Consider the following 16,564-nt stretch of genomic DNA (forward strand, 5'->3'; position numbering starts at 1 on the left):
GATTTTTTTAATTCCTAGTTCCGTCTAGCTGCTTAAGGTAGGATCATGTCTATGTTACTTTAATATATAGTTATTAGAAATTAGTTAAAGATATAGTCGTTAAACTGTAAACGTTTTCCAACTAATGTTTTACAAAGTAAAGACGTTACTTCTACGTGAAGTAATGTTATCAAAACTATATTTTGACGGGTTAGTAGACTCTTCTTGCCTAAGGAAAGTAATTCGTACACATCCCAATCAACCGCGGGACCCGTTTGCTTACCTGGAGAAGTTTGCCAACGTGATATCCTTTATTAGGCCAAAGCGTGCTATTCCAAACGTCATATATAAATACAAAGTATTTTCATAAAACGACTATAACTATACTAAGGTTAGGTCAGACCTAAGCATCTGCTGATCAGACCTCGAGTCTGCTGAACTGAATCAGGCTTAAGAGTCTGCTGATCAGACCTCGAGTTTGCTGAACTGAATCAGGCTTAAAGTCTGCTGAATAATATCAACAAGGTACTTATACATGCCTATTATGATATATATGTTAATAGCATACTGAAGCTAAGGAGTCTGATATTACCAACTGATAATACAAGGTGAACACGTTAACCTTTTATGGTCTGAACTGATTTTACTCTTGAAATAGACAGGTTGTCTATTGCAAAGAGTCTGGTAAAGGTTTGCATGAGATTATTGTCTCTAAAATCGTTATAATACAAAATAGATAATAAAAAGCAACTTAGACCGAATACACATGTGTCTGGATCCATACATAACTGATAATTGGCATACAAAAACCAAGTCAGTCATAACCAGTTCTCCAACAGGGTCACATAGCCTAGGAGAAAGTTATCTCCAAACAGGGGCTATGTACTCGGGGAACCTTTGAATTGTGTGTGTAGGGCAGTGGTAAAATCCCGGGAATGACAGGCGTTCCTGTTGAGATTGTAACAGAAAACTATATTTGTGTTTAACGACTGTCATAAACTGTTTTATCGAGTCAATGTTTCACCAGCATATAGCTGACATGTTTTTCCCACCCATGCAGTTAACTAGGTGATGATAAATGATATACAAGGATTGGAGTCATTAGAAGATTTCTCAAGATGGCTCTATTTTTGATATTAAAAAATCCTTGTAATAAATAATATAACTCTGTTTTGTAAACTGGAAACTCGGGTATTTTATTCCTGAGTAATTTTGATAATGTAAATTAATATTTTAATATATAAGACTTCTGCTAAAATGAACCTGCTACTCTGATATATTTAAAATACCAGATACCAACCCGGGACGTCGCACCTAGGCCCTGAACCGGGGTGTGACACATTTTATGGTTTTGAGTTTTCAACTGTTAACAAACATAACAAATTCCTTGTTATGTGCATCAAACATCCAATTTAGCAAACTTTAATCACACCACTGATTAAAACTTAAATAACACAAACAAAGCATCACAACAATCGCCCATACCTTGAAGATGAGGCATTTCAATAAACGTTCTCTTGATGTAGCGAACGCATCTCACAGGCTCAGACACATATCATCGTCGTCTTGCCTTCGCCACAGCCACCGTCGCCCAGGGTTCCAAAATGGAATCCGGCAACAGTCGTAAGCGGAGCACGGCCACCTCCACCCCAACCATAAATAACCAAAAGCCGTCAGTCTCCTATACTACCGTCGCCCAGTTCCAAAATCGAACCCGACAACAGAAGAATCGGAGCAGCAATAGACGAAATCGGAGTCACAAAAGTGGGTACTCAATGTCATACTTTCGGAATAATAGACAAACTGGAGCCACTAACAAACGAAATCAGAGCCAATAAAGTGGCGCAACATTACCGTCATACTTCCAGCCACGATGATACACCACCAATGACCTGGGGTCTCTTAAACAAGAGAGAGAGAGAGAGAGAGAGAGAGAGAGAAAGCAAGGTTGAAGATGTGGTTACAGACGATGGTGGCTGGTTGTACCGGAGATGAAGAAAGAGAGAGAAGATAGATAGTGGGTGTAAAGACTGAGTAAACAATATGCATTCTGAAAAATAAGAGATAATTGCCTGATGAAATACCAAGAACTCAATGCGTGTAAAGAAACCAATACGTGGCAAAGGGTACCATGTTCAAAGCATATGGTGCAGATATTAAAGCAATTGGAACAACAAAAGCAACACAAAGTACAATCTCTAAAGCACAGAAATTGTTAAGAAAGTTGTGTTTTAATATATTTACATATAATCGGCTACAATGTCAAACATCAGTTACCATTAGCTAAGTTGACGCCTTATACCAGCTCAATTGTAAACCCTAATTTACCATAAGCACAAATCTATACAGTAGAACTCGATTTAAACCGTAATTTCACGAGATTGTAATCCATAGAGACAATAATGAATGATTAGAATACTAAATTCATCAAAGCAGGCTATAATTCATAACTCTATATGCATCAATTCAAAATGAAATTAAACAGGTGAGAATTTAGGAATCGTACTGGATCAAATCCTGGAGCTGCTAAGCACGAATGCGAGGATTAATGGCCTTCATATGAAGTCTGATCACTTCAGCCTGGGTTTTAACCTCCGCCATTGCCGAGATCTGAGTTTGGACGGATTCGGGGCTGTTTGGGATTGCTTATTTTAAGTAACCTAAATCCTGATGGGAAGACCTAATCGCTGTTGATTTCTATTTTAAAAGTCAACAAATCTAGCTAAGAAAATAATTATGGACACTATCAAATTCCCACCCAAATCACTTCTTGTCACACCCCATTTAGCAATTTGTGGAAGCGTAAAACGGAAATGTAACAGACACCTCTGGGATCAACCACATTGTTTATAAAGAACAATACAAACTAATTAACAATATTTTACATTGATCTAACTTTTTTTACAACTAGGTGATACAAACTAAATCAAATCCGTTAAGCAGCTTTATTTCTTACTAGCACACTTGCATCAATTCACCCAGCATTGATCGCAAGTCAAACACGTATCATATTAGCTTTCTAGTCCAAGTCCGGTATACCTAAAAAACACGTTAAACGGGTCAACTACAAGTAGTTGGTGAGTTTCAAGAGTTTCAAGAAATCAGTTGTGCGTATAACAACCATAGTTCGTAAATACGCAAGTGTGTATGTCTGTCTGTATGTACATTCACATGTATGTTTGTTTGTATGGTTATGATGTAATTATGCTAAGCTACAGTGAAGCCTGGACTGTTTGTACGTGCAGGGTGCCTCCATTTCCCAAGCGCAATCAACCACTGTGGCCCCCCTTCTGCCCACAACATGCCCCTGTAGCCATGCCTAAAACTATATAGCTTGTTTGTATAATTATGGACATGTGCAAACGGGATAAGTTCTCAGCAAACCGCGCTGGCCCATCTGGGTTTGTCAAACCAATAGTACTATTCACAAGCCACCGGCTCGAAGTTAATCACTATGTTAGTGGGGACTTTCATGTGTTAGCACTTAGATATTTCACATCATCATACGTTTCAGAAATGTATATAGATATAAGCAAACATGCCTTTCACCCCAAAAGTTTGTAAAACAGTTCAGAAAGTGGGGTCATAAAACTCACGGTTTAGTAGATATTCAACCCAGTATCGGATAGTGGTTCATTCTGCTTGCTCTATAATCAATATTATAATAACATTAATATTTTAATATTATTATAATGTTCATACTAAACTGGGCTGTATAGCTAGTCTGGGTATAGCTGTCACGCCCAGAAAGTGTCAATAGGCTTAGATTGCGATGTTGTTTAATGTCTAATACTTAAAATCGAACTTGGCTCAATTTCTCCGTTTCACCAACTGGGCCAAGTTGATCGTTTAAACGTTTAAAAAAATAGGTATGAGTATGCAAACTTCGATAAACGTGTTGGTTGATGAAATGATTAAGTTATAAAGAAATATAACAATTAGGGGTCCGGATTCGCTGCAGGGCTCGTTCCCTTTTATTCAGTTTGGTTTGGGGAAAACGTGCACAATTCATCCGAATTGTTCGGATTTGTCACAAAAAGTTCGGTTTTACTTAATTAATCCAAAAATGTTATTTTTAATCACTCTTGATGTTCTGATATTTCAATAGGTTCGTTAATCACGAACTCGTCGGTTTTTATCAGAATTGAATTTGTTTAATCTTTAATTTAGCACAATTAATTATTCGTTTATCATTAAATTCTGAAAATTTAGAAACATATTAATTAAAAAATATGTAGATTTTTATAAAAAATTTCTGGAATCATTTACTAATTTATTAGTTTACAAAAATTCATTTTATATGCTATTTTTAGCCCGAAAATCGTCCGTTTATACCAAACGATTTCTGAAAAATCTTATAAAATTCCTGAGTGATCCAAATACTTCCCAAAAACCCTGTAAAATTCCCATAATCTAACACTTTTGCTAAATTACCTTTTCAAGCCAAAAACGACTATAAAAACTCGAATAAATGCGAATTCACAAAACATAGCTAGGTTTTTCAAATGACCCCAAATTTCACATGTGATCATATTATACCAAATCTGAGTTTCCCACAAAATTTTATAATTTTTGAAGCGTATTAATTATTTTTCCCAAATAAACATCCCTAAACGGTAATAAATTCGCCAAATATTCTCGGATTGCCAAAAAATTATGAAACTTGGACAGGGACTCACTCATATGGTCTCTGATGTCCCTGAAAAATTTAATAGGGTAAATACAAGCATGTCACAATAGAATCCTAAACAACCCCTAAACGAGTGTTTCGGCATTACATTTGCGGTTTTCATTCGTTTCCACTCTTTTACTCTATTTTCCAGGTCCTTGGTCTTCTAAGTAATGTAACTAAAAGTCCTATATCACAAAACCAAGTATGTATCATCAAGAGATCAGCCTTCAAACTTAGGGTTTTGGCTAGAGCTTTAAACCGAACTTTTGAACCGTAAAAACGCGATTTAAACCCCTTAATCCGTGTTTATAGCAAAAAAAACCTTATCAAAACAGGTTCTTAACCATAGAATCAAAACTTGATTTTGAACTATTTTTTGGGTTTTTACATGGTTAGGAGTGATTTTTGGTAATCAAACTTTGTTTATATGTAATAAGCCATGATTGAATAAGCTAAAAGTTGATTAAATAAGCAACTTTTACCTTAAAGTTTGAAGGCATAAAGGAGAGCAAGGTTTAACTTTCAGAAATTGTGAGAAATGGTCTTTAAAATACGTGATTATTTGTTTAAATATGAATTAATTAACAAGAGTGTGGTATGGTCCAAGGTGGCGGCCGTAAATCTCTTGGGCCACCTTGGGCCCAATTTTTGGCCCATTTTCTCATTTTGCATGCCTAGACGTAAAATCCCAAGTCCAAATTTATTTCGGGTTCGGTTTTGGCACGAAATCTATATCGGGTACGACAAACAGCGAGAAAACGCGTGTTTTTCGGCCAATTTCTTGTTAACTTAGAAAAATATACTATTTGTTTGTAAAAATTGAAATATTTTCACGGATCTCTTAAAACATTCCCAATAAATGTTTTGTAAGTCTTTTTCGGCTTAACGAATGATACAATGCTTGTTTCGTAACTATCTTTCACGTTTAAGTTCATAACGGGTAGTTAAACGAGCATGTTTTCAGTTAATTTGTTTGCTATCATACTAAGGCCATAATATCTGGCTCATATTAAACGTATATCACTTATAGATGGCCCCCCGAGATATCCGGGTCATAAACAGACTCGTTTGGTTATTCGTTTGATCGATACGCAATAAGCGGTTAATCACTTATTCGGTTTGTGAATACCAAGGTGTACTCACTTTTGTTACGAATGTCACACTTCTCTTCTATTGATGGAAAATAAAAAAAAATATTTCCGTTCTAAATATAGTATTGATTATAAATTCAACATACCGTATTAATTGGTCAATCTCCATTGTTTGAATTATTAATGCTATTAATTATATAGTTAACATACTTAATATAAAAAATGTTAATATATATAATAATTACTTGTCATAAAGATATTTTCTTTAAAATTAAAATGTATATAAAAGAGTTAATTCTTAAAGAGTACACTAACATTTAATTTTTGAGACATATTCATATTGAAGAAAATTTAATAATTTTGACAAATATTCAATGTTTAATAAGTCTTAAAAATCATAGAAAAATTTTTCAGTTTTTATATTTAGTATAAGACTATTGTGACAGTTGAACAACAGTGTGTTTATAAGGACATCATGAAAGCTATTTAAAAAGGAAAATCTGGTGTCCTTTTTGGTTTATGGTTTATAGTTTAGAGTATGGATTGAAAAACATTTTTGTGAAAGACTTTAATTACATCTTTCAGATCTAAAGGCCTCATTGTTTTAAATGTTGATTCCAGTGGCATTGCTTTATTATTGTATACCGATGGTAGAAAAACCCATTCTTGATTTAAATTCAAATATATTGGATGATATAAAGTGACTATATTTGTAATATATTTTTTACATAATATAAAGAGACTTGATTATCTTTTATTTTATTTGTATTAAATTATATTCATTGTAATTTATACATTAACTTATACCGTGTAATACACGGGTTTCTAAAGCTACTTAAATATATACGGTTATCAAAGTTTTTAATACGTGGACCGTCAAAGTTTTTTACTGCCATTAAGACGGTCGTAATTCATACCATACCACATTTTCCTACATGTTTTTCTCACATATTTGCAACTGAAAATAAATAGTCGCAAAAACTCCGACCGCTTAGCTGTTGTCTCAAGTAGCTACTCTTGATTTGATTTGGTGTTGTGACCATTTTGCCACCAAACCATGTTCGGTTACTATATTTGCAACCGTTTTTGCCACCGCAACTTGTTTGGTCGCTAATTTTGCGATCGTTTTGATTTTAGTGGCTAATTTTGCTATCATTGATTTGGGTGGCTAATTCTACAACGTTTTCATTTTCGTCGCAAAAGGGTCGCAAATTTTGCGACCTTTTTTTTTCGGTCTCAAGTTTTGGTAGCAACTGCCTGTTTTTCTAGTAGTGTTAGAGGATCTTCAACAAAAAATCTCGGGAAGGGAAAACTATCTCACTGCCTCAAATATTACTAAGTAGAACTTGTTGAGTACAAGTGTTGGAAGTGTCCGGTCGCTGCTATGAGTACAAGAGTGTGTAATATGGGTGTGTGTTTGTATCTTATGCGATCTAAACAACCTATATATATATATAGTTCCATGAGTGATAACTAACAATAACTAGCATTACAAATTGGAGGTGCAAATCTCGAGATCCAGTGACTACTTGGAGCTGCTTTGGGTGTTGGTTGGGCTATTCTAATGACGTTGGAGGTTAGGTTTTCGTTTGTAATTCCTTCTGTATCACTAGGCTTATACAAGTATCCTGCGAAGTTTTAGCCTTAGTTACAAGCATAGTTATATTATTTTTAACTTAACCGACGTCAGGATTCTTAGCTGAGGATCTTGGAACAACACCAATATCTATGCTAGCAATAGTCCTTGTAGTCTACGTTGGATAAGCTATTCTTGTCGTTGGATAAGCTATTCTTGTCGTTGAATAAAGTATAGAAAGGTAATAGTTGAGAATGAATTTTAGTAGAGGCTTAAGGATGAAAAATACCATTTGCCCCATTGTGGGCACCAAACTATTTTGGTCAAAAATTAACGAAACAACTTTGTGATCAAACTTAGAAGGTGAGGTAGTGTGTTCTTCACTAAACGTAATTGCAATAAAGTAAATGGTTGACACGATGTGTACGATGAAAACCCTTCATCCTGGTTAGTTTCTCCAACACAAATCCTTGGGAGGGTAAAAACATCTGCAAGCCTTAGAGATATTATTAACAAAAGATGTTATAACAGCTCGACAACTGGATGTAATTGTTACTAAGATACAATGTGAGTGCGAATGAGTGCAAATTTAAGTGTCCTATACTATATGCAATAGCCTCTTTATATAACAAAGTGAAACAACAAAATGTGAGATAAATCTAAAGCCTTCCATCTTGAGACTATTATGAGACCCCAGCTTCTTTCCTCACATGCATATTGACTATTCTTCTGATAATTAGTAAGACTTGGTCTATTAGCTGTTTTAGTCACAACTGAATGAGTAACCCATAAGCAAAGATGCATTAGATAATATAGTAATTGGATCAGGAAACAAACTTGTTCAAGATCCCAGGAAACACAATATATTTCAGGTTCCCGGATGAAATGGTACTTATCGGGTTCCTGCAAATAAATTGACCCTAACAGTTACCATGCCGGATTCTCAATAGGATGATAGGCCGCGTAGAGGGGCACGTCTAGGCGGATCCAGCTTAACCATGTATGTATGTAGGTGTGTACGTATGTATGTACGTACATACGTATGCATGTATGTATGTATGTATGCATGCATGTATGTATATATGAATGCATGTATGATTGTAATCATTATGTTATCAATACAACGAGTTAATATTTCCGCTCGATTATCATCTTTTTTGTTAGGACCAAGATTCTTGACCCTTGTGGATTAGCTATTCTTGGCATTCATAGATACCTGTTGTTGTTAGGACTAAGAATCCTGAGCAGATAAAGGATCCTCAAACAGTCGACTTCAGTTATATTCTAATCTACTTTTACGGAGATATATTATACCATGTCTACCCAGCTCGCCCACTCTCCTGAATGGTCATGGAGAAATGGTAAACAAAACGTGGCCGGATTTGTAGGGAGTTTAGCCGTTATAAATTTATGTATTTATATATTTAATCACGGCTTATCATAACACACAACACTTTAGCACACCTAGAACTCTCAACAAGAACACTTTGTAATCACGATCAGCTTTGATTCCATCTCTTGTAATCTTTTTGAGCTCATTATAATCGGCAGTGATAGTTTTCACTACCCGAGGTTTTTATGCCGGCAGGATACTAGTTACCAATGGCTTTTCCTCGTATAAATCTTGTTGTCCAACCTTTACAATTACTACTTTGAACATTTTGTTCATACAAGCACCAATCCTCACATACGAATTTGGTTACGTGATCCTTAGACCAATTTTCGACCAAAACAATTTGGCGCCCACCGTGGGGCTTCTAGTACTTTAATCCCAAAAAATTCTTACCTTTATTCAATCCCTACACTCAAAATTATTACTCAATGGCCTCTCAAGGAAAAGCTGTTTCTACAACCGCTGCATCAAGTGTTTTGGCTCAAGTGTCTTTGCCACCACTACCTATCTCTACGAAGCCACAAAGCCTATAATTACTGCTCAGAAGAAGGCGACTGCTATTTTCTCTAGACCAAAATCCACTACTGTCTCCCAAATGGTAACTGTTTTGGTCAAAAAATAACAATGATTTCGTAACCAAATTAGTAAAATGGTACTTGGTGCTTACTTGAAACGAACAATAAACAGTTAAAATGCTAGAACACAGAGATTTATTGAGAGGACAAAACCCGTTATCCTTAGGATAACAAGGAAAAAACCCCGGGCGGTGAAAACTATCACCACCAATTTATTAATAAAAAGCGGTTACAAGTGGTGGAGCTAATCGGATCGTGATTACAATGAGAGCGAGTACTAGTAAGTCTCGTGTGTCTAGAGTGTGTGTGATTGATCCGGTGGTTAGCTCTATTTATACACAAAGAGTAGCTAACAAACTCCCCTATAATTTAGGAAATTATACACTAAATACAATTAGTCGTTAATTCCCCCATTAAGCGCATTTTCCTTCTTGGCCACGTCCTATTAGCAGCAAGTCCGTGTTTTCCTTCTTGGCCACATCCTATTAACAGCAAGTTCGTGTTTTCCTTCTTAGCCACATCCTATTAACAGCAAGTTCTCGTCATCAGGTAATCTTGATTAACCTCTTGACCTAGTAAACAAGGAAAGACAGCGGGCGATTTGTTAGTTATACAATATATTTAGGATACCTGTTACCTTGGAGGATATCATGTCCTGAAGTTATCCTAAATATACTACTCGCTTAGGATACCAAAAATCCAAGCCCTAACTATTGTCCCCAAAATTAACGGCTGTAAAAGGTGGTTAACAGCTGTAGATTTTTTGAATCTCGAATTCTGCAGATGGAATGGATAAGCTGCACGTGTCGATCGTCCATAGAACCGTCAAAACCCCTTTGTCATCTTATGTTTACCTTGGATAAATATTTTAAACCTTCACCCGATCATTATCCAGGTAAATTTCTTTCTCTCTTTGCTCTTTATCTTCAATCACCATGAGTAAAAAAACTTAAGCTTTCCGTCATCAAGTCCAGACTCTAGAGGCTAAGGCTGCTGGGTTGGAGACTGTGGAGAAGGAAGCTGGTGAGGCTGTGGAGGTGGCGATCAAGGATGCGGCAAAGGTAGCTGGTGATGAGGCGCAACTGAGCAATGAAGGCGGAAAAAGACAAGGTCTGAGCCTAGTTTTTTAAGTATGTTTGTTTGTGGTTTGATTTTGGCTTGTAATGGTTGTTTTATTGAACAATTTACTTTCCTGTCTTTTAACAATTATGCTTAGGATAAGAGGATACATGGGTGGAGGGATCTTGACTTTTCAAGACGAAGCCCATGTTATCTTGACTTTTGAACATCTTGCAATGCTTGGGTGGAGGGATCTTCCACTTGTTGAAGGCGAAGCCCTTGCATAGTCTTTTTATCTATCGGCACTCAATGTTAGTAATGATATGATCTTGTATCTTTAGCATTGTGTTTTGTATGTCATTTTAGATAATTTATCCGAATATCTTTTAATGAGAACATGTCTTGTGAAACATTTTTAAGTTTTTGAAATAGACTATCTGGAGGATAACATATCCTAAACATTTTTATTAAACTCTATATACTTTAGAGTAAAATATTCTAAGGATTATATGTAAAAAATATGTTCTTAAGTTCAATCATGTATTGAGATAAAATATTTTAAGGACAATATATCTTTGAATCTAAAGTGTTGACAAATATTTCTAAGAAAAATTAATTTGATATGTTTTTAACATAACACATCCAAAATGGTTTTAAACTTCCTAAAGTAAGATATGTTAAATATATCTATGAAATAAATTCCCAAAATTTATCAAATTAAAAAATACAATATTTGTGGTTGGTGTATTGTGGAGAACATATCCTTAATATATTTAGAAAAATACTTTAAGGATAACACATTCAGAGAATATATGTTTAAAACCTCAATAATTGATATTTGACACAATTGAGCCGAAAGATCATATTTCAAATAAAACGCAAAGGAAAGATTAGGTATAAAGGTGTACCTTCGCAGATGATAATAAATTTGACAAACTTACATACGATGTCCCCAATTGCTGGTCTTTTTATTCACTATGCTTTCGAGATTTTCTAAGTTAAAAAAACAACTTAGTAACGTCTTATCCTTAGTGACCTAGCCGATCTTAGATCTGTCAAAACAATGTTAGATAATTCTGGTTATAAAGCCCATTTACTGGCGATAGAGCCTGCTTACTGGCAATAAAGCCTATTTTCTGGCGACAAGGCCATTACTTGAGAGACATGAAAATGTCTAAACCTTAGATAAAACTGGGGAAAGTCCCAAACGTGTGGACATGAAAATGCCGAAACTTTAGATAACATGAAAATGCTATAAACCTTAGATAACATGAAAATGTTATAAACCATATGTGTGACACGTCTGCCACTTATCTTAAGGATTCGGTATATAGCCAACAACAAACGGATTATCAGCTGGTCTGGTCCGCCTACCTCGAACTATATCCGAATCATCGTGCGATCCAAGCGGCGTTAGAAAGGTGAAGACCTTTAAACCTTAGAAGATATAAGGGATATCATATTCGTGTGCTCCAGGCATTCGTTAGAAATATGAAGACCTTTAAACCTTAGAAGATATCATGGATATCATATTCGTGTGCTTCAGGTGTTCGTTAGAAAGGTGAAGACCTTTAAACCTTATGAGATATCAGGGATATCATATTCGTGTGGGAGGTGATCAGCCTCTGTGTAACGCCCGTTAATTCAAGTTCCAAGAGTTAAAGCTTGTAAAGTATGTATTATTCTCGGGATTTAACAGACGTTTCTCGGGAGCCTTTACGTCATCCCAGTACGTTAAAATTATGTAACTTTTCATACAAGTTGCCTTACACTTTATACTTGAGGGGCTAGAATGAAACTTCTTATTTTATATCATAAAACAAAAAGAATCCTAACCCTAACCCTCTCTACTCAGCCGTTCGGAGCTTTGGCAGCCTCATCCCCTTCGATTTTTCTTCTGCCCAGCCGTGTTTCAACCGTAAAAACTTCAATTCAAGGTCGGCTTCATGATTCCCCATGTCTTTTACACCTTAATTGATCATATTAACGCGCTTATTGGTCGTTAAGGTCGAGTTTTGATGATAACAGTTTGCTGACAGATTCGTATATGTTTATTGTAGGGTCTGTAACGCGATGATAATCCATTTTTTTGATAGATTCTTGTTTCCATGATGTTCTACTTTGAGTCTAGTTTCCAGAAAGGTATAATAAGTAATTTTTGGACGAGATTTGAATGGTTTTATGAATTTATAAAATCGAGTGTCAAAGCTGATGCGGGATGACGGATTCTGGTCTGTCTTCCCGACGTCATAACCTTTTATCGACAGGTCCAAATTGGTTGGTTCCACTTCTGGAAGTTAGTATTTTGAGTTAGGAACCAAACCCAATTGGAATCGTTTAATTTGGTTCGGTAATGAGTTTTATAAAAATAAAACCATTTTGTTGCGCACTGAAATAGCTGCACGTACCTTGCTGTGTTGGAGGAATTTTTATAAGTTTTGTGTCCAATAGAAATATATAATAAAAATATTTTTATAAACCTAAGACATTTATGAAAGTTTTGTAAACATTTAATAATTTATTTCAAAGGTTATCCTATGTAATTAAATGCATCTTCGCATGCTAAAATCTACACGTTTTACTCGTTCTTGATCGATAAGTTCGTTTTAGGCTTAACCGGTGGATGTTCAATTGTGTTCTTGTCGGGGCTGTATGAAGTGAGTTCTTGCACAACAATCTTCCTAGGTATGTCCTGTATATCATACTTAAAGATCATGTTCATAGGTGTTCGTTAAGTTGATCAACTAGTTGTAGTTTGATTGTTATGTTCGGTTGCCTAGAATTGTAGTTTGGCGTGTTTAACGCGAGGGTTGAAGTGATTAACGACCAATTCAACTCGGGGACACTTGGCTTGATGTACGGGCTGTTCAAAATTCATTTTTATAAGTTATGGAGCTGAATTGGTTGTCGGTTACTCCAACGGGTCGGTACAACGCGCAATTGTGTTTATTGAATAGTTGGTGCGTTGTACTTGCGGGTTACCGACCCATTTGACTCGTGTGGCATCGTGTGGACTTGTTGGCTATGATTTTATCATAATGGGTCCACACGGGGCTGAGTTGGATGTTAATGGCCTAAACGACTCCTATCGCGCGTGTTAGTGTCACCTAGTGCTCCCGGGGGCAAATTGGGAATTCTTTATTCCCGGGAGTACCTAAGGGTCGTTTTGGTGAATGTGAGACCTCGGGGGCTGTTGTGATTAAGTTTGATGAGGTCGAGGGTTTAGATAACTCGAACCATGTTAGAACGTCTCGTACGATAAACGAGTCATCTTGATGTCATTAGTATTGATTGAATGTAAACCGACAGGTGTTTGAGTTTTGGGATTTCTTATGGAGTCTCTAGCTCGTGATGAATCCGCGTCTTGTATCAGGTGAGTTCTTGATGCCCCGTTTAACTCTTTTTAAGTTTTGGGCTAGCATGCACACCTAAGCGATTTTGCTTGATGAAATGTTTTAAACGATTTTACATAGGCTTGCTAGTATTGGTAGGCCTTGGAATGTTAAAGAATGTGTGTATGTATGTATATATATTTATATTAGAATGGCCAATATTTGGCGAATGTTGTAGTCGTCTCGACTACTGAATGTTGCGTATGCCTACTTTGTGTTTGCATGCGCTGAATGTTAGGTGTTTGGGTTGTACGTTTTCTCGGCCCTGAATGTTATTATTGAATGTTATATATATATATATTGATATATATAAGAATGCACGTATAGATATGCTCATACGTAAGGATGATTATTTATTGAATGTGGTGACCTAACCGATGTATATCCGTTTACGGTTTTAAAACCGTTGGAATGATTATTAAGACTTTTGTTACTTATTTAAAACTTGAACTCACTCAGCTTAAGCTGACTTTGTGTGCATGTTAGTGTGAGTTTCAGGTTAGGAAGAGGATGCCTTATCGCTTGGACGTGCACGAAGTTACTTGGACGGTGAAGGGCATACTGGATCTGAAGACTTTATTATTAAAACATTTATTTTTTATTTATTTTTTATTTATTTAAAGATAATTATGTTGGTTTTGGGCAAAATTCCTGGGTTTTGGGAACTTATTTTGTTATTTACGTTTTCCGCCGAATTATACTCTGTGATGCTCATTTTAATGGAAAGAATTGTTTTAAGTTTAATTATTTTTACGAGTGTTTTAAATGGTTACCAACTGTGAGGTTCCCGGGGTTCGGGGCCTTACAAGTTGGTATCAGAGCCATGGTTCGAGGGATCCGAGCATCCCCGAATGCTTGGACCCGAACTGTAAGAAAAGAGACTAGTATGCCCACCGCGAGTAGCTGCACGCCAAGAGTTAACTTTAAATTATTTAGTCATTCCTTTGAATTTGAAAGTTTTCAGTATGTGATTAATTGTAAAGTGTAAGATAGAATGCTAATGTGGTTAGGGGCAGGGGGTTCTTAAGACGGGCCGGTGAAGTAAACGACTAATAACACTTGATCAACGTTATTAGCAGTTTAACCTTACCTTCCATGTTTTAAATACCACTTGTGTCTGAGTATGTTAGGGTTCCGTCTTTGTAGGGATAGGATTTGGCTAACTCTCGAGTCGTTAGCGTTAAAGTTTATCTTATTCCCTAAATTCTCCTGTTTGTTTCCCATCCTCTCGAACGCTTTGCGCGTAATTGTTTAGCTGAGGCGTAGCATGCTGTCACTCTGGGTTCCTTGGTACTTGACCGCTTAAATTCCTCGCTCCTTCAAGAATGTATGAGCAAGTGTTTAGCTAAGTAGGTGCGTGATGTTATCCCAGATACCTTTCTACTTGATGAATTGCCGGCGTCACTCTTATTTGATTCGGGCGCCAGTAGAAGTTTTGTGTCTACCGCTTTCTGTTCCTCGTTGAATAAATTACCCGAGCGCGTAGTCGATGTGTTTGAGGTTGAGGCCGCCGTAGGAAAATCCATGTCCGTGTCTAGGGCTATTCAGGGTTGTTCCATCGAGTTGTCTGGGTATAGATTTCCGGTGCGATTGTATTTGATGCCACTTGGTTGTTTCGATGTGGTGCTCGGGATGGATTGGCTCGCGAATGTTGATGCTCAGATCATTTGTGGTCAGAAACTCGTTCGTCTAAGGGCCCCGGATGGAACTCAAATTACGGTCTTCGGTGATCGGAATGTTGCGACGCCACATATTATATCCATGCTTAAGGCGGGAAAGTTGATGTAACGGGGGTGCGGGGCGTATCTGGCGTATGCCATAAACGTAAATACTGAGGTGGCTACCGTCGGTGATGTTCCTATTGTTCGGGATTTCCTGGATGTATTTCCAGATAATTTGTCATATGTGCCGCCGGATCGCGAGGTCGAGTTCCAGATAGACCTTGTATCGGGCGCCAAACCCGTTGTCCGAGCTCCCTACCGCCTAGCGCCGAATGAAATGAAGGAACTTATGGCTCAGTCGAAAGACTTGCTCGATAAGGGCTTCATTCGACCGAGCATCTCACCTTGGGGTGCCCCGGTCTTGTTCGTTAAGAAGAAGGACGGTAGCATGCGAATGTGCATTGACTACCGTGAATTGAATAAACTCACTGTTAAAAAAATCGGTACCCTCTCTCAAGGATCGACGACTTATTTGAAGGAGTTAGTTGGTTCTCGAAGATCGACCTTAGGTCCGGGTATCATCGGTTGAAAATTCGTGAGGAAGATATCCCTAAGACTGCCTTCCGCACTCGTTATGGGCATTATGAATTTCTTGTGATGTCTTTCGGTTTGACCAACGCACCGGCTGCGTTCATGGATCTTATGAACTGGGTGTGTAGGCCGATGCTCGATCGTTCGGTTATTGTGTTTATCGATGACATTCTTGTGTACTCTAAAAGTGAATCCGATCACGCCGGTCATCTCGTGGAAGTGTTGGAGGCTCTGCGGAAGAACAAACTATATGCGAAATTTTCTAATTGTTCCTTCTAGTTGCGTGAGGTTCAATTCTTGGGTCATGTTATTAACCCGAGTGGTATCCTGGTTGACCCTACAAAGATGGAAGCCGGGAGTGAATAGGAGTCTCCTAAGTCTCCATCTGAAATCGGTAACTTTCTGGGTTTGGCGGGGTATTACCGCCGCTTTATTCCCGATTTTTCAAAAATTTGTCTTCCCTGACCAGGTTGACTAGGAAGAGTGTTGAATTCGTTTGGGGTACTGAGCAGGAGGAGGCTTTTCTCGAGTGGAAGAACCGGTTGACGCATGTCCCGATTTTAGCTCTACCTGAT

This window comes from Bidens hawaiensis, unplaced genomic scaffold (assembly GCF_021521415.1).
Source record: "Bidens hawaiensis isolate Kalapana, Puna unplaced genomic scaffold, B.hawaiensis_p1.1 tig00002307_1, whole genome shotgun sequence".
NCBI classification, from domain to species: domain Eukaryota; kingdom Viridiplantae; phylum Streptophyta; class Magnoliopsida; order Asterales; family Asteraceae; genus Bidens; species Bidens hawaiensis.